The sequence below is a fragment of the Lissotriton helveticus genome, chromosome 5_1 (assembly GCF_964261635.1).
Source record: "Lissotriton helveticus chromosome 5_1, aLisHel1.1, whole genome shotgun sequence".
NCBI classification, from domain to species: domain Eukaryota; kingdom Metazoa; phylum Chordata; class Amphibia; order Caudata; family Salamandridae; genus Lissotriton; species Lissotriton helveticus.
The window spans coordinates 1,544,385,548-1,544,404,674 of record NC_136065.1 but is presented as its reverse complement, the minus strand read 5'-3'; the positions used below and the strand labels follow the sequence as shown (position 1 = coordinate 1,544,404,674).

General features: G+C 46.8%; 2 long non-coding RNA genes across 2 annotated transcripts; both read right to left on the bottom strand.

Moving 5' to 3' along the window:
• Nucleotides 1-6,155: 6,155 nt before the first annotated feature.
• On the bottom strand, nt 6,156-6,740 carry LOC144753693 (uncharacterized). The gene is made up of 3 exons (XR_013594484.1): nt 6,689-6,740; nt 6,537-6,589; nt 6,156-6,283 (listed from the first exon to the last, which is right to left on the bottom strand). It is a non-coding gene; the product is annotated as an uncharacterized LOC144753693 (long non-coding RNA).
• A 9,611-nt stretch (nt 6,741-16,351) lies between these two features.
• LOC144753692 (uncharacterized) lies at nt 16,352-16,936 on the bottom strand. The gene is made up of 3 exons (XR_013594483.1): nt 16,885-16,936; nt 16,733-16,785; nt 16,352-16,479 (listed from the first exon to the last, which is right to left on the bottom strand). It is a non-coding gene; the product is annotated as an uncharacterized LOC144753692 (long non-coding RNA).
• Between the last annotated feature and the right edge of the window lie 2,191 nt (nt 16,937-19,127).

Genomic DNA, 19,127 nt, shown 5'->3' with positions numbered 1-19,127 from the left:
TTGGATAACATGGCTAGGTAATAGGGAGATATTTTTAACTCCGCTTTCTTGGCTTTTAAAGCCAAAAAAGCGGAGATAAACCCCCTTGATAATATGCCCCAAAGTTCTAGAAAGTTTACCAAAATACCACCTAAAGAGGATCAAACTTTAAACAGAAAACTCACAAAGAGTTCCCGAAGGCCAGCACAGCGGTGCTCTAACTTTTGAGCTGTGAAGCAAAGGACAAAGGGGCAGATTTATGTCGGACTTGCGCCACGTTTACGCCGCCGTTGCGTCACGCAACGGCGCGGAAACATGGCGCATCCCTACGACCTATTTACAACGTGACGCATCTAGGCAGATGCGTCACGTTGTAAAGCCCTGCGCCACATGAAACCTGAGTCAGGTTTCATGTGGGCGTTACGTCGCAGGGTGGGCGTTCCCTCGTAGGAAATCCCCGTAAAACTCACGCAGTGAAATCTGCAAGATTTCACTGAGTGAGTTTTACGACGCTGCTGGGTCAAATCCTTACGCCTGCTTGAAGCAGGCGTAAGGAGTGACGCACCACGTTATGTATGGGTGGCCTCTGTACATTGCAGGAGTTGCGTCGCACTTGCGACGCTACTCCAGCAATGCGCCGCCCGTACACCACAAGATGCGTCACGCATCTGCCCTTCCTTGCACCATGGTGCGCCGCATTGTAAATGCGGCGCATCTGTGGTGCCGCAAGGAGGGAATTGTGTGACGCATCAGTTCTGGCGCATCCCTGCTGATTTGCAGAGATGCGCCAGAACTCATAAATCTGCCCCAAAGTGTTGTTGCAGTTCCCTGCATTGCGTGAAGAGAATCCCAGATGCAAACAACTTTAAATTAACTTATTATAACTTGTTATTCAGTGGTAGAAAAGTGATGCATTAAAGACTTTTGAGCAACTAATGTTGGTGATTGTGGCTGTTTATAATTGGTAAGTATGTGCTGTAGACAGGTGTGGAGTGGAGAGCATTATTGCAAAGAGGTTTGTCTAAAACATCATGAGAAGTGGTTATATAATGGTATTTGAACTTTTTGAATGGAGAATTCAAAAGCTGTACAAGGAAATGGGCAAGAATGACAAGTCAGATTGTGCACACAGAAACATAAATATACTTATATGCGACTGCATTTATTTAAATATGACCATATGCCTAAGTTTGCTCAAAAACACTTATTACTAACCAAATGAAATTTCCACCATTGCTCTGATTTTAAGAAAAATATCACTACTCTCACTCACTGCGTACATTTTCTATTTGATACCTTCATTTTAATATATATTTCTCAACTACACGTTTTGGCACTAAATACATTGGAGAAATAATACTGGCTATTAGAGGCAAATGCATTGAAACCATACCAAGCTAAGGGGCATAAAAAGCAATGTATTGCCTGCAAAAAACGATGGAAACCATCAGTGTGTCAGTCTGTATTTTTAATGCTGGGAGGGGGAGACACAGCTGACCAACTCCTAAATCCTTGTGTTTATATGTGGCGTTCACTGGCTGGCAGCTGAGTTCCTCTGTCAATGACACAGATACAGCTTGTGGACTTCTAGCCACTGATAATGACTCAAACATATTCATAGGCCATGTCCCTGCAGTCTCTTGCACGCCATTCAGATGCTCTCATAGTACACACCTCTATCCCGGAGAGCAAATGTAAAATTATCTGAGACCTGGGCAGAGGGATTACTTCAAAGGGGTACACTAGCAGAGAGAAGAAGGCAAAACCATCTCTTCGAGTACATCAATAAACCACCTATGAGGCACCAATTACTCCCTACCTAAACATGTCACCCATGTCATTACCCTGCCCTTGCATTATTGACTGAAAACAAAAATGAAAGCAAAGCCTGACCTAAATGCAAACACAGAAAACCATAAACGTATCCCCTCAAAGAACAGAGAGGCAGATATACAGCTCTTTATTAAGTAATTTAAAGACAAGCTTCCATGCACGTTTTCTTTTCAGAAAACAAATATTACCTAGGTAGCTCTTTCGGGCTGCTCATTTGAAGTCACTGGTCGCAGTTGTACTGCTAGGGGTCAAAAGAAGCAAGGCAGTGGTCGCAGCGGTGACCCCTGGCGACCGCTAAATGATGTTCATGAAATTGCATAGTGCTCAGATTGTTCCTTACCTGGATGACTGGCCAATATTTGACTTCTTTTTTGAAGGTGGAAGCCAGTGTGAAGAAGGGGTGCTCCTTCCTGGAATCACTGGGACTTATAATACACCATCAGAAGCCCAGTATCCCAGGGAGGAGGATTAATTCATTGCAGGCCCAAGTCTCCCAGATAATGTTGGTACATATAGCAACAGCCTTGCACTGGGTGAAGATTCAGGGCTTAATGTCAGCTACAACAGCAGTGGTGCCATTGGGCGCCTCTTCACTTGAAGGTGGGGGGGCGGGGGGGGGGGGGGGGGTTGGGGATTATCATTTGCTGGATTGAGACAGGAGTACATGAGGCTCATCCCAGTCTCAGGGTGGTTGAAAGCCCACCTTCAGTGGTTGTTGGATAATCTGAGGAAGGGGGTGTACCTCCAGTACCCAAGCCCTCGCTTGCTAACATCCGATGAAAGCGTCTGGGTGGGGTGCCACTTTTGAGGGGCTAGGAAAAAGGGGAGGTTGGTCAGTATCAGAGAGGTCTCAATCTTCAGATTCGAAGAAGCTAAAGGCGGTATGGTATGCCCTTCAGGTACTTGTTCCAAAGCTAGAGAATGACTCGGTCATGATCACAGCCCACAAAATCGTATTTGAAAAGGCAAGGGGGGACTACAAAACAGGAGGCTGGACATGGAAATTTGCACCTGGGTAGACTGTCACCTGTTAACTCTGAGGGCAACATATATTCCAGGTTTGGAAAACAATGAAGAGGACAGACTGAGCCACAATCTTCCAACATTAATCTGTTATCATTTAAGCAGCATGGCCTTTCACATGTTAGGGGACACATGCGGGATTCCATAGCTGGACTTGTTTGCCTCCCCAAAAAATGCTCTTCTACCATGTGTTTCTTTTTTGGGACATGGAATCAGAATGTGTGGGTGGTGGATGGAATGTCATTTCCATGACCATCAAGGATTCTGTTTGCTTTCCCTCCAATACCTCTCCTTCCAAAAGGTTTACAAAAGATTCGCAACAAGCAATACAAGTGATCTTGGTAGCCCTGTGTTGGCCCCAGCGACTATGGATTCCTCTGTTGTGCCACTTAGCGAAGGGGCCGTTTTTTCAGCTTCCTCTTCTCCCGCTGACCTTTCAGTTTCCAAGCCTAACTCAGGCTCAAACTGAAGATCATGGGCCTCATTTATGAGGCCGTACGTCACTTTTACGCAGCCGGTGCGTCACTTTTTGTGATGCACCAGCAGCGTAAAAAATGTGCCTTGTTGCACCATATTTACAAAGTGACGCATCTAGGTAGATGCGTCACTTTGTAAACCCCTGCTCTACATTATACCTGCGCCAGGTATAATGTATACAAGGGGGCGTATTGACGCAAGAAAGGGTCATAGAAGTGACGCAGTGAAATCTATGTGATTTCACTGCGCCACTTCTAGGACACAAATGCGTCAATTTCTTACACCTGCCTCACAGCAGGCGTAAGACTGACGCAGGACCAAGCCCCATGTGAAAGGATACATTGCTGGAGTTGCGTCACTTTTGTGACACACTCCAGCAATGCGTCACTTTTGCGCCATACAGATACGTCAGAAATACTGACGAATCTGTAACTCCTTGCGCAGTGATGCGTCATACTGTAAATATGACGCATCATTGGTGGTGCAAGGAGGGCGCAGTGAAAAGTGACGCATCGCTGTTTTCACGCAGCAATGCATCACTTGTCATAAATGAGGCCCCATACGTCTCACGGCACATAAATAAAATGGCTGGCCTTTCAGAGATTAGGATGTTCAAAGGAGCTAGCAGTTGGCATTCAGGCTTACAGGAAACCTTCAACACTGGGAGTGTGCTCGAGGCAGTGGAACATTTTGAGATTTAGTGCCATGGGCAAAGGGGCCTTATGATTAATTCCTTGGTGTAGATGCCCCAAGAGATGGGTGGTTCTTGTTAGGTTTATCCCTAGTGACACATTCTGACCATTGTGTAGCAGTTAGAGGTTTTAGAGAACCATCTGAGGATATTTCTACAATTATTTCTCTGACGTTAAAGTTGTTGAAGAGCTTTAGACTGAGGAAGCCAGTAGTCCACGTGTCAGCAGCAACCTGGGGCTTATCTGTGGTACTTAAACGTTTATTAGAGAAATCGTTTAAGCCTTTGGATATGGCAGACATGATGTGGGTATTAGCGAAGATGCCCTTTTTGTTGGGTATAACTTTAGCTAAGAGATTCGAGGAGCTTGGTGTTTTGGTAATCATTTCCCCCTATGTAAAATTCTCGGCAATTGGAATGGTTTTGAGACCTGATCCTAAATTTAGACCTAAGGTTCTGAAATTTCAAAATTAATTGCTCACAAGAAATTGTTATACCAGTAGTTCAAGATGATTTGTGAAGAGAGATTACTGACTAATTATATTTTAAGACTGCTTTTGTTGATTTATTTAAGGAAGCACAGGAATCCTTTTTTTGACCAGATAGTTAGAACAGGACATCACATAAGCTTATATTGCTCCAAACTGTGCTGTCCTAGAGAAGCTGCAGGGTCTCTCTACCAGGCCAGTATCAACATCATGGGCTAAGTCAACTTGTGTGTCCCTACAAGAGATATGTAGGGCAGCCACTTGGTTCACCTCCAGCACTTTTATCTGCATAGTAATTCAGCTTTAAACAACATAGTGCAGCACACTTAAAATCAGCAAAACACCATGCATGATTGTTTATGTGCAATAAATCGTCCTTCCCTGCACATAACCAATCAGCACACATAGAAGTTACAAATCACCACTAGTGATTGTTTATGTGCAGGAATGGACACCATAGTGCAAGGGTGCTTTCGTTGGGGGGAATAATTGTTTATGTGCAGGAAGGGACACCTTCCTGCACATAAACAATCATTTCCCCCCAACGCAGGCACCCTTGGACTATGGTGCAAGGGTGCCTACATTGGCGCTATGCAGCTGTAATTAGCGCCAGCGCAGAGGGAAACGCAGGGCTGCACCGTATTGTTGTAGATACGGTGCTGCCCTGCATTTCAAAAGTGGCATAGCGCAGCGTTAAGCCAAGAAGGCCAACGCCACACTCCGTCACTTTTCTTGTAAATAGGCCCCTTAGTGAGAAACAAACATGTCTTCTGCAAACATTGACTAGGTCTCTAACACCACTTGTAGATTGGCACAATTGTTTGTTTAACTGAAGAAAGGGATAACAATTACATACAGTATTGCAAAAAGACTTATCTGTGTTTTCCAAATGTAAGTCTTTCACTAAAGGTATATATAAATTCAAATTAACAATAACATTACTATAGGAGTTAATACCATTTGTGTTATTAAGCTGGAAGCCAAGAATTTCAAGGTTGTTTTCCTCCTTTTTTTTACATGGCTGACCATTTTCAAAAGCCTCATCATTAGCGAAGGTTTATTTTCTTTTCATATATATTTTCGGTCAAGACACCACTGGATATTTACCAAGTGAAGGACTATATATGTGTCTTAAACACTTATTTTTGCATACACAAGAAATGTCTGCATTAATTTAGGTGTATGTGTAATCAAGAGAGAGAGAGAGGACCAGAAAGCTAGTCCTTATCCCCTGGGTTATATGTAATGTTAATCAAAAGGAGACTAGCTCAAGATAAGAAGGGTTTTTAATAAAAAAGATTCAAGTATGTTTCGTCACGGGATGGGAACACCTGGTGAGTGTGTTCAGAAAGCCCTCACCCACCAACCTAGTTGGTGGCATGCTTCATCATCGGGCCCACCCAGTGACACCTAGCGTGTCCCGGGTGTGCTTCGACGCCTGATTACAGCGGAGCAGGTATGTTGCTGAGTGTGCAGTGAAGGGTGTTATGGTAGTGAGATTTAAAACGGCTAGGCGGGGGTCCCAGTACCCGAGGGTAAATTAGACTTTAATACCTGGGCCACCGTCAGCGGTTAAAAATAAGGCTGTTGGATGTTAGAGGCGAGTTACAACCTCCATCATCCGGTGGGTCAACATGTTTCAGCCAGTGCCTTATGTATATGCTGGCTTTCTTCAGGACCTAAGTAAAAAGGTGAGTGCAGTTAAACTAGTGGAGTGTAGTTCAGACTATGTGTCTACACGCCCTAAGGTGTTTATCTATGTGTGAGAGGGGGATTCCCATCTCAAGAACACCTGTACACGTAACATAAATGGACAAAGACAAAACATACAATGAAAAAAGAGTCAATCGGTCGTATTGTATTAAACATAACCGTTTGCCGTCACTACAGCGGTTGGGGTGTAGGCTATAGGAGGCTAGGGTGTAATGGCATTGGTGGTACCATCAGGTGAAAATCGCACATATAATACGGGAGTGAAGTGGCTAAAACACGGACATCACACATGCAGTGCATATGTGTATAGTAGTGCAAGAGAGCATTCTTACACTAGTTTTAGCTAATTTGGACCTCAAGGTTGAGAGGTGGCTGGGGCTTTGCCCTATGGGAAATAAACAGTTTGAACCACAGTGATTAGGAAGACCTGTAGGGAGCAAAAAAGCGCTTACCTATGGTGGTGGTGAAAGTTACTCATACTCACAGTACTGCTGGGCAGAGCCTGCTCTGGACCTGTAGTGCCTCCTTCGCATACCGGTAAATAATGGCCATCTGAGCTTGGCCTTAAGTACTGTGCTTGATTGAGTGATCGGATGCACCTGTAGGCTAGAGGTAATGGTGGAAAGACTCGGGGAGCCGAGTCATGGTGCCAGAGAGAGCTCGCGCGCGGTATCTGCGCAAGCGCACTGCTCGCGTGTGTCAGCGAGCATGCGCGTATAGTGTCTCTTTCGCGGTATCTGCGCAAGCGCACTGCTCGCGTGTGTCAGCGCGTATAGTGTCTCTTTCGCGCATGCGCGGTGGTGTCTGCACTGCCGTGCAGCGTGGTGGCATGCGCGATCGGGTAGTGTTCAACAAAAACGGGGCTGGATCCCGAATTCACCAATACACTGCTTACGCGTGCCATGAATTCTAATATAAATGAGCTAAGGGCGCGATCTGCTCAAATTATGTCATTAATGGGGGGAGTTTTTAAAGTTTTTAAAGCGCAATGCATGTTTCAGTGGGGGCGTGAATACAGCATGCAAGGGGCTGTAAAACATAGGGCAGAGCTGTATATTGCATGGCCATCAATGATAGGTTTTGAGCGCAATATGATAGGGTGTGTTACAGTGGGGGCTGGAAATACAAACTACAGGGGGCAGAGTTGAGTAACTAGGGCAACACGTGACCATAGTGTGAGGTCAGGGGTGCATCCAATTTTTAAAGAACCTCAGAACTAGGGGCTACCTCAGCAGTGCCGAGGAACAGGGGACAATTGATGAACTGAAAAGGCTCGGGGCACACTATGATTGGTTATTGATGTGCTAGGGAGTTCCAGGGAATGGCATCATTAAGGCCCTGGCTTGCTGTCGAAAGGCGATATATCCATCGTTGTTCTTTGTTCAGTAGCTTTTTATCATTGTCCATTGTGCTCCCAGGGATTTGTTCAATGACCGTCCAGGTTAGGTCATTGGGGGTGTGACCCTGTGTGATGAAGTGGTTGGTTAGTTTACTGATGTTTTTCTTGCATCTTATTGTGCTGCGATGTTCTGTTATTCTGGTTTTGATCTTACGTGTCGTCATTCCGACATAGCGTAGGCCACATGTGCAAGTTATTAAGTATATCAGGTTGCGGGAGTTGCAGTTGGTGTGACTCCTTTGGATCCAGACTCTGTTAGGTTCCAGATCTAGAGTTTTGGATGCCATGGCGAGGTGGCAAACACTGCAGTCGTTGCAGGGATAGTGTCCGGTGACCTTGGGTAGGCCCCATGCGTTCAGAACGGTGTTAATGGGCTGTTCTGGGGGTGGTCTTGGAAGGGTGTTGACCAGGCGGTCTTTTAAGTTGTTACATCTTTTGTATGCGAATCTCGGGGTGTCCCAGTTCCTTTGTCCAGAATTGATTATTCTCCAGTGTCTTCTGATAATTTTAGTCACCTCGTTGGACGCCGTGTTGTAAGTGGTGACACAGGTGATTGGTTGATTTTCTTGGTTTTTGACAACAGTTTCCAGTAGGGCATCACGGTTCTGGTTTCTAGCTCTCTTTTGAGTTTTGTTAATGATGGCTTTGGGATAGCCTCGGTGTTCCAGTTTGGTCGCCAAATCGGTGGATTGTCTTTTGTAATCCGAGATGCTGATGCAGTTTCTTCGTATGCGTAAAAACTGCCCGTAGGGCAGGTTTTCTCGAAGTGCACGTGGGTGAAAGCTTGTGAATTCAACCAATGAGTTCCTTGCGGTCGGTTTGTAGTAAGTTGTTGTGGCCAGGGTTCCATCCTTGGCCGTAATGTCCAGGTCTAAGAAGGGTAGTTGGTTGTTGCTGGCCGTGCAGGTGAATTTTAGGTATGGGTCCCTTTTGTTGAGCCAGGTCATGAATCTGTCCAAGTCGGTTTGTGTGCCCTGCCAGATCACCAGGATATCATCTATATACCTGCGCCAAGTCAGGATATGGTGGATGAAAGGGTTGGTCTCTGTTGCAATGTGGTGCTCCTCAAAATGGTGGACATATAGTCCCGCTATGCTTGGGGCAAAAACACTGCCCATAGATGTCCCATTCGTTTGTAGGTACAGGGTGCCCTCATATTCGAAATAGTTCTCTTTGAGAGCTAGAGTTGCACATGCCATCACGAAGTTTCTAGGAGTGTGGTATGGCCAGGGAGATGCCTCGAGGATGTCTTGGAGTACTGATAGGGTGGCGTCCTGTGGGAGGCTGGTATACAGGCTCTCCACGTCCAGACCCACTAGTAATTGTGTTTGTGGGTTGAACTCCTTGTTGTTTATGACCTGTAAGAGATGCTTAGTGTCTTTTATGTACGTTGGTGTTGCTTGCACCAATGGATTCAGGAAGAAGTCACAGTAGCGCGACAGAGGTTCTAGTAACGAGTTGATACCCGATACGATGGATCTGCCAGGGGGAGGGATAATTCCCTTATGGACTTTCGGTACAGTGTAGAAGTATGGGGTATTAGTATGCTGTGGGCATAAGTAATCCGCTTCTTGTTTGGAAATGTGTTCTGCATCTGCTGCCCTCCTGACTAGTCCATGAATAGTGGTCCGTAACTCTTCCGTTGGATCCTGTGTCAATCTGCGATAATTCCTGGTGTCGCTCAGTAGTCTGCAACATTCAGTGTCGTAGTCTTGTTTGTCCTGTAAAACAATCCCGCCCCCTTTGTCCGCTGGTTTGATGACAATTAGGGGGTTTTGTTGTAGATGTTCTATTGTTTTTCTGTCTTCCCAGGATAAATTGTTGAAGTTGTTGGATGGGCTGAGTCTCTCAACGTCATTATATACAGCCTGTTCAAATGTAGTGATTTCAGGTGGGATGGTAGAGGGAGGTGGTACAAAAGTTGATTTGGGTCGGAGACCCGTGATATTGGGGTTATCATTGGTTTGTTCTATTTCATGAGTTGGTTTCTCAAAGAAAGACTTAAGTTTGAGTTTCCTGAAGAATTGGGCCAGTTCCACGTGCAGCTTGAATTTGTCAAGTCTGGTGGTGGGGACAAAAGATAGGCCCTTTTCTAGCACTGACTGTTCTTTACGTGTCAGGGGGATACTAGATAGGTTAAATACCAATGAAGGTGGGTCATCGAACCTCATTGTTTGCTGGGTCCTGGTATTGCCTCTTTCGTCTTCTGGTGTGTGTTTGCGCTGACTGGGTTCTCCTCTCCGCCCCAGTGGACTTGTGGTTGTTGGGGGTTCGTTCTCCTTCTGCCCCGAGACCTCCGGCCCTGTCCTAAAAAAGGAATATGCGGCCCTTGGTTGCCTGGGAATAGTGGCATTGGTCCTGGGGGGTACATGGGTGGGAAACCATAATAGGGGTTCTGCATATGGCCGAAATTGGGTGGGAAACCATGGAAATGTCCTTGCTGTCCGCCTTGCCAGTTGTTCGGCCAGCGTTGTCCTCGTCTACCTCTTCCTCCTCGTTTGTTTGAGCTGGTGCTGGAGTCACTTGAGACAGAGCTGTCGTCCCCTGACGTGTTAGACATGCTGGTGTTCTTTGTCTGGGGGGTGTAATCATCTTCGGAGTATGGGTATACTTTAGCATAGCTGAATTTTTTGAGGTCTTTATCAAATTTTTTAATTTTTGCCTGGGTCAGGTATTCCTTATATTCATTTATGTCTTTGTTCTGGTCATCTAGTTTCTTTTTATAGGCCGTTATGGTGGCCTTGAATTGGCTCTCTGTGGCTTGTATTTCAATTAGAAACGCCTCCGATAGTCGCTTAGCCGTCTTTATGATAAGGATCATCCAGTCCCTGGTGCAATGCCAGGCGATCTGGGCCCAGTCCTTCCTAAAGGTGGGGTCATTAAGGAAGATCCTGGGTGCATTGGTTACTAGAAGTCCCCTGGGAGCCGTGTTCGTTCTGAGGTATTGGGTCAGGATGGTTCCGTGGAGGATAGTGCGTATCCTGTTGCGTTTTTTCTCGGTAAGGCTCTCCCAATCGGTGGTCTGTGCGATACTGCTGGCGATGTTGAAGTCAGCTTGGAACGATGGGTCAGAGAGGATGTCTGCCACATCGTGTTCATCAAAGGTTAGACCATGGTTTTCTGCCATGGTGTTAGGGTTGCTCTCACAGCTGCGCGCTGCCTATGAGAATGTGTAATCAAGAGAGAGAGAGAGTACCAGAAAGCTAGTCCTTATCCCCTGGGTTATATGTAATGTTAATCAAAAGGAGACTAGCTCAAGATAAGAAGGGTTTTTAATAAAAAAGACTCAAGTATGTTTCGTCACGGGATGGGAACACCTGGTGAGTGTGTTCAGAAAGCCCTCACCCACCAACCTAGTTGGTGGCATGCTTCATCATCGGGCCCACCCAGTGACACCTAGCGTGTCCCGGGTGTGCTTCGACGCCTGATTACAGCGGAGCAGGTATGTTGCTGAGTGTGCAGTGAAGGGTGTTATGGTAGTGAGATTTAAAACGGCTAGGCGGGGGTCCCAGTACCCGAGGGTAAATTAGACTTTAATACCTGGGCCACCGTCAGCGGTTAAAAATAAGGCTGTTGGATGTTAGAGGCGAGTTACAACCTCCATCATCCGGTGGGTCAACATGTTTCAGCCAGTGCCTTATGTATATGCTGGCTTTCTTCAGGACCTAAGTAAAAAGGTGAGTGCAGTTAAACTAGTGGAGTGTAGTTCAGACTATGTGTCTACACGCCCTAAGGTGTTTATCTATGTGTGAGAGGGGGATTCCCATTTCAAGAACACCTGTACACGTAACATAAATGGACAAAGACAAAACATACAATGAAAAAAGAGTCAATCGGTCGTATTGTATTAAACATAACCGTTTGCCGTCACTACAGCGGTTGGGGTGTAGGCTATAGGAGGCTAGGGTGTAATGGCATTGGTGGTACCATCAGGTGAAAATCGCACATATAATACGGGAGTGAAGTGGCTAAAACACGGACATCACACATGCAGTGCATATGTGTATAGTAGTGCAAGAGAGCATTCTTACACTAGTTTTAGCTAATTTGGACCTCAAGGTTGAGAGGTGGCTGGGGCTTTGCCCTATGGGAAATAAACAGTTTGAACCACAGTGATTAGGAAGACCTGTAGGGAGCAAAAAAGCGCTTACCTATGGTGGTGGTGAAAGTTACTCATACTCACAGTACTGCTGGGCAGAGCCTGCTCTGGACCTGTAGTGCCTCCTTCGCATACCGGTAAATAATGGCCATCTGAGCTTGGCCTTAAGTACTGTGCTTGATTGAGTGATCGGATGCACCTGTAGGCTAGAGGTAATGGTGGAAAGACTCGGGGAGCCGAGTCATGGTGCCAGAGAGAGCTCGCGCGCGGTATCTGCGCAAGCGCACTGCTCGCGTGTGTCAGCGAGCATGCGCGTATAGTGTCTCTTTCGCGGTATCTGCGCAAGCGCACTGCTCGCGTGTGTCAGCGCGTATAGTGTCTCTTTCGCGCATGCGCGGTGGTGTCTGCACTGCCGTGCAGCGTGGTGGCATGCGCGATCGGGTAGTGTTCAACAAAAACGGGGCTGGATCCCGAATTCACCAATACACTGCTTACGCGTGCCATGAATTCTAATATAAATGAGCTAAGGGCGCGATCTGCTCAAATTATGTCATTAATGGGGGGAGTTTTTAAAGTTTTTAAAGCGCAATGCATGTTTCAGTGGGGGCGTGAATACAGCATGCAAGGGGCTGTAAAACATAGGGCAGAGCTGTATATTGCATGGCCATCAATGATAGGTTTTGAGCGCAATATGATAGGGTGTGTTACAGTGGGGGCTGGAAATACAAACTACAGGGGGCAGAGTTGAGTAACTAGGGCAACACGTGACCATAGTGTGAGGTCAGGGGTGCATCCAATTTTTAAAGAACCTCAGAACTAGGGGCTACCTCAGCAGTGCCGAGGAACAGGGGACAATTGATGAACTGAAAAGGCTCGGGGCACACTATGATTGGTTATTGATGTGCTAGGGAGTTCCAGGGAATGGCATCATTAAGGCCCTGGCTTGCTGTCGAAAGGCGATATATCCATCGTTGTTCTTTGTTCAGTAGCTTTTTATCATTGTCCATTGTGCTCCCAGGGATTTGTTCAATGACCGTCCAGGTTAGGTCATTGGGGGTGTGACCCTGTGTGATGAAGTGGTTGGTTAGTTTACTGATGTTTTTCTTGCATCTTATTGTGCTGCGATGTTCTGTTATTCTGGTTTTGATCTTACGTGTCGTCATTCCGACATAGCGTAGGCCACATGTGCAAGTTATTAAGTATATCAGGTTGCGGGAGTTGCAGTTGGTGTGACTCCTTTGGATCCAGACTCTGTTAGGTTCCAGATCTAGAGTTTTGGATGCCATGGCGAGGTGGCAAACACTGCAGTCGTTGCAGGGATAGTGTCCGGTGACCTTGGGTAGGCCCCATGCGTTCAGAACGGTGTTAATGGGCTGTTCTGGGGGTGGTCTTGGAAGGGTGTTGACCAGGCGGTCTTTTAAGTTGTTACATCTTTTGTATGCGAATCTCGGGGTGTCCCAGTTCCTTTGTCCAGAATTGATTATTCTCCAGTGTCTTCTGATAATTTTAGTCACCTCGTTGGACGCCGTGTTGTAAGTGGTGACACAGGTGATTGGTTGATTTTCTTGGTTTTTGACAACAGTTTCCAGTAGGGCATCACGGTTCTGGTTTCTAGCTCTCTTTTGAGTTTTGTTAATGATGGCTTTGGGATAGCCTCGGTGTTCCAGTTTGGTCGCCAAATCGGTGGATTGTCTTTTGTAATCCGAGATGCTGATGCAGTTTCTTCGTATGCGTAAAAACTGCCCGTAGGGCAGGTTTTCTCGAAGTGCACGTGGGTGAAAGCTTGTGAATTCAACCAATGAGTTCCTTGCGGTCGGTTTGTAGTAAGTTGTTGTGGCCAGGGTTCCATCCTTGGCCGTAATGTCCAGGTCTAAGAAGGGTAGTTGGTTGTTGCTGGCCGTGCAGGTGAATTTTAGGTATGGGTCCCTTTTGTTGAGCCAGGTCATGAATCTGTCCAAGTCGGTTTGTGTGCCCTGCCAGATCACCAGGATATCATCTATATACCTGCGCCAAGTCAGGATATGGTGGATGAAAGGGTTGGTCTCTGTTGCAATGTGGTGCTCCTCAAAATGGTGGACATATAGTCCCGCTATGCTTGGGGCAAAAACACTGCCCATAGATGTCCCATTCGTTTGTAGGTACAGGGTGCCCTCATATTCGAAATAGTTCTCTTTGAGAGCTAGAGTTGCACATGCCATCACGAAGTTTCTAGGAGTGTGGTATGGCCAGGGAGATGCCTCGAGGATGTCTTGGAGTACTGATAGGGTGGCGTCCTGTGGGAGGCTGGTATACAGGCTCTCCACGTCCAGACCCACTAGTAATTGTGTTTGTGGGTTGAACTCCTTGTTGTTTATGACCTGTAAGAGATGCTTAGTGTCTTTTATGTACGTTGGTGTTGCTTGCACCAATGGATTCAGGAAGAAGTCACAGTAGCGCGACAGAGGTTCTAGTAACGAGTTGATACCCGATACGATGGATCTGCCAGGGGGAGGGATAATTCCCTTATGGACTTTCGGTACAGTGTAGAAGTATGGGGTATTAGTATGCTGTGGGCATAAGTAATCCGCTTCTTGTTTGGAAATGTGTTCTGCATCTGCTGCCCTCCTGACTAGTCCATGAATAGTGGTCCGTAACTCTTCCGTTGGATCCTGTGTCAATCTGCGATAATTCCTGGTGTCGCTCAGTAGTCTGCAACATTCAGTGTCGTAGTCTTGTTTGTCCTGTAAAACAATCCCGCCCCCTTTGTCCGCTGGTTTGATGACAATTAGGGGGTTTTGTTGTAGATGTTCTATTGTTTTTCTGTCTTCCCAGGATAAATTGTTGAAGTTGTTGGATGGGCTGAGTCTCTCAACGTCATTATATACAGCCTGTTCAAATGTAGTGATTTCAGGTGGGATGGTAGAGGGAGGTGGTACAAAAGTTGATTTGGGTCGGAGACCCGTGATATTGGGGTTATCATTGGTTTGTTCTATTTCATGAGTTGGTTTCTCAAAGAAAGACTTAAGTTTGAGTTTCCTGAAGAATTGGGCCAGTTCCACGTGCAGCTTGAATTTGTCAAGTCTGGTGGTGGGGACAAAAGATAGGCCCTTTTCTAGCACTGACTGTTCTTTACGTGTCAGGGGGATACTAGACAGGTTAAATACCAATGAAGGTGGGTCATCGGACCTCATTGTTTGCTGGGTCCTGGTATTGCCTCTTTCGTCTTCTGGCGTGTGTTTGCGCTGACTGGGTTCTCCCCCCCGCCCCAGTGGACTTGTGGTTGTTGGGGGTTCGTTCTCCTTCTGCCCCGAGACCTCCGGCCCTGTCCTAAAAAAGGAATATGCGGCCCTTGGTTGCCTGGGAATAGTGGCATTGGTCCTGGGGGGTACATGGGTGGGAAACCATAATAGGGGTTCTGCATATGGCCGAAATTGGGTGGGAAACCATGGAAATGTCCTTGCTGTCCGCCTTGCCAGTTGTTCGGCCAGCGTTGTCCTCGTCTACCTCTTCCTCCTCGTTTGTTTGAGCTGGTGCTGGAGTCACTTGAGACAGAGCTGTCGTCCCCTGACGTGTTAGACATGCTGGTGTTCTTTGTCTGGGGGGTGTAATCATCTTCGGAGTATGGGTATACTTTAGCATAGCTGAATTTTTTGAGGTCTTTATCAAATTTTTTAATTTTTGCCTGGGTCAGGTATTCCTTATATTCATTTATGTCTTTGTTCTGGTCATCTAGTTTCTTTTTATAGGCCGTTATGGTGGCCTTGAATTGGCTCTCTGTGGCTTGTATTTCAATTAGAAACGCCTCCGATAGTCGCTTAGCTGTCTTTATGATAAGGATCATCCAGTCCCTGGTGCAATGCCAGGCGATCTGGGCCCAGTCCTTCCTAAAGGTGGGGTCATTAAGGAAGATCCTGGGTGCATTGGTTACTAGAAGTCCCCTGGGAGCCGTGTTCGTTCTGAGGTATTGGGTCAGGATGGTTCCGTGGAGGATAGTGCGTATCCTGTTGCGTTTTTTCTCGGTAAGGCTCTCCCAATCGGTGGTCTGTGCGATAGTGCTGGCGATGTTGAAGTCAGCTTGGAACGATGGGTCAGAGAGGATGTCTGCCACATCGTGTTCATCAAAGGTTAGACCATGGTTTTCTGCCATGGTGTTAGGGTTGCTCTCACAGCTGCGCGCTGCCTATGAGAATGTGTAATCAAGAGAGAGAGAGAGTACCAGAAAGCTAGTCCTTATCCCCTGGGTTATATGTAATGTTAATCAAAAGGAGACTAGCTCAAGATAAGAAGGGTTTTTAATAAAAAAGACTCAAGTATGTTTCGTCACGGGATGGGAACACCTGGTGAGTGTGTTCAGAAAGCCCTCACCCACCAACCTAGTTGGTGGCATGCTTCATCATCGGGCCCACCCAGTGACACCTAGCGTGTCCCGGGTGTGCTTCGACGCCTGATTACAGCGGAGCAGGTATGTTGCTGAGTGTGCAGTGAAGGGTGTTATGGTAGTGAGATTTAAAACGGCTAGGCGGGGGTCCCAGTACCCGAGGGTAAATTAGACTTTAATACCTGGGCCACCGTCAGCGGTTAAAAATAAGGCTGTTGGATGTTAGAGGCGAGTTACAACCTCCATCATCCGGTGGGTCAACATGTTTCAGCCAGTGCCTTATGTATATGCTGGCTTTCTTCAGGACCTAAGTAAAAAGGTGAGTGCAGTTAAACTAGTGGAGTGTAGTTCAGACTATGTGTCTACACGCCCTAAGGTGTTTATCTATGTGTGAGAGGGGGATTCCCATCTCAAGAACACCTGTACACGTAACATAAATGGACAAAGACAAAACATACAATGAAAAAAGAGTCAATCGGTCGTATTGTATTAAACATAACCGTTTGCCGTCACTACAGCGGTTGGGGTGTAGGCTATAGGAGGCTAGGGTGTAATGGCATTGGTGGTACCATCAGGTGAAAATCGCACATATAATACGGGAGTGAAGTGGCTAAAACACGGACATCACACATGCAGTGCATATGTGTATAGTAGTGCAAGAGAGCATTCTTACACTAGTTTTAGCTAATTTGGACCTCAAGGTTGAGAGGTGGCTGGGGCTTTGCCCTATGGGAAATAAACAGTTTGAACCACAGTGATTAGGAAGACCTGTAGGGAGCAAAAAAGCGCTTACCTATGGTGGTGGTGAAAGTTACTCATACTCACAGTACTGCTGGGCAGAGCCTGCTCTGGACCTGTAGTGCCTCCTTCGCATACCGGTAAATAATGGCCATCTGAGCTTGGCCTTAAGTACTGTGCTTGATTGAGTGATCGGATGCACCTGTAGGCTAGAGGTAATGGTGGAAAGACTCGGGGAGCCGAGTCATGGTGCCAGAGAGAGCTCGCGCGCGGTATCTGCGCAAGCGCACTGCTCGCGTGTGTCAGCGAGCATGCGCGTATAGTGTCTCTTTCGCGGTATCTGCGCAAGCGCACTGCTCGCGTGTGTCAGCGCGTATAGTGTCTCTTTCGCGCATGCGCGGTGGTGTCTGCACTGCCGTGCAGCGTGGTGGCATGCGCGATCGGGTAGTGTTCAACAAAAACGGGGCTGGATCCCGAATTCACCAATACACTGCTTACGCGTGCCATGAATTCTAATATAAATGAGCTAAGGGCGCGATCTGCTCAAATTATGTCATTAATGGGGGGAGTTTTTAAAGTTTTTAAAGCGCAATGCATGTTTCAGTGGGGGCGTGAATACAGCATGCAAGGGGCTGTAAAACATAGGGCAGAGCTGTATATTGCATGGCCATCAATGATAGGTTTTGAGCGCAATATGATAGGGTGTGTTACAGTGGGGGCTGGAAATACAAACTACAGGGGGCAGAGTTGAGTAACTAGGGCAACACGTGACCATAGTGTGAGGTCAGGGGTGCATCCAATTTTTAAAGAACCTCAGAACTAGGGGCTACCTCAGCAGTGCCGAGGAACAGGGGACAATTGATGAACTGAAAAGGCTCGGGGCACACTATGATTGGTTATTGATGTGCTAGGGAGTTCCAGGGAATGGCATCATTAAGGCCCTGGCTTGCTGTCGAAAGGCGATATATCCATCGTTGTTCTTTGTTCAGTAGCTTTTTATCATTGTCCATTGTGCTCCCAGGGATTTGTTCAATGACCGTCCAGGTTAGGTCATTGGGGGTGTGACCCTGTGTGATGAAGTGGTTGGTTAGTTTACTGATGTTTTTCTTGCATCTTATTGTGCTGCGATGTTCTGTTATTCTGGTTTTGATCTTACGTGTCGTCATTCCGACATAGCGTAGGCCACATGTGCAAGTTATTAAGTATATCAGGTTGCGGGAGTTGCAGTTGGTGTGACTCCTTTGGATCCAGACTCTGTTAGGTTCCAGATCTAGAGTTTTGGATGCCATGGCGAGGTGGCAAACACTGCAGTCGTTGCAGGGATAGTGTCCGGTGACCTTGGGTAGGCCCCATGCGTTCAGAACGGTGTTAATGGGCTGTTCTGGGGGTGGTCTTGGACGGGTGTTGACCAGGCGGTCTTTTAAGTTGTTACATCTTTTGTATGCGAATCTCGGGGTGTCCCAGTTCCTTTGTCCAGAATTGATTATTCTCCAGTGTCTTCTGATAATTTTAGTCACCTCGTTGGACGCCGTGTTGTAAGTGGTGACACAGGTGATTGGTTGATTTTCTTGGTTTTTGACAACAGTTTCCAGTAGGGCATCACGGTTCTGGTTTCTAGCTCTCTTTTGAGTTTTGTTAATGATGGCTTTGGGATAGCCTCGGTGTTCCAGTTTGGTCGCCAAATCGGTGGATTGTCTTTTGTAATCCGAGATGCTGGTGCAGTTTCTTCGTATGCGTAAAAACTGCCCGTAGGGCAGGTTTTCTCGAAGTGCACGTGGGTGAAAGCTTGTGAATTCAACCAATGAGTTCCTTGCGGTCGGTTTGTAGTAAGTTGTTGTGGCCAGGGTTCCATCCTTGGCCGTAATGTCCAGGTCTAAGAAGGGTAGTTGGTTGTTGCTGGCCGTGCAGGTGAATTTTAGGTATGGGTCCCTTTTGTTGAGCCAGGTCATGAATCTGTCCAAGTCGGTTTGTGTGCCCTGCCAGATCACCAGGATATCATCTATATACCTGCGCCAAGTCAGGATATGGTGGATGAAAGGGTTGGTCTCTGTTGCAATGTGGTGCTCCTCAAAATGGTGGACATATAGTCCCGCTATGCTTGGGGCAAAAACACTGCCCATAGATGTCCCATTCGTTTGTAGGTACAGGGTGCCCTCATATTCGAAATAGTTCTCTTTGAGAGCTAGAGTTGCACATGCCATCACGAAGTTTCTAGGAGTGTGGTATGGCCAGGGAGATGCCTCGAGGATGTCTTGGAGTACTGATAGGGTGGCGTCCTGTGGGAGGCTGGTATACAGGCTCTCCACGTCCAGACCCACTAGTAATTGTGT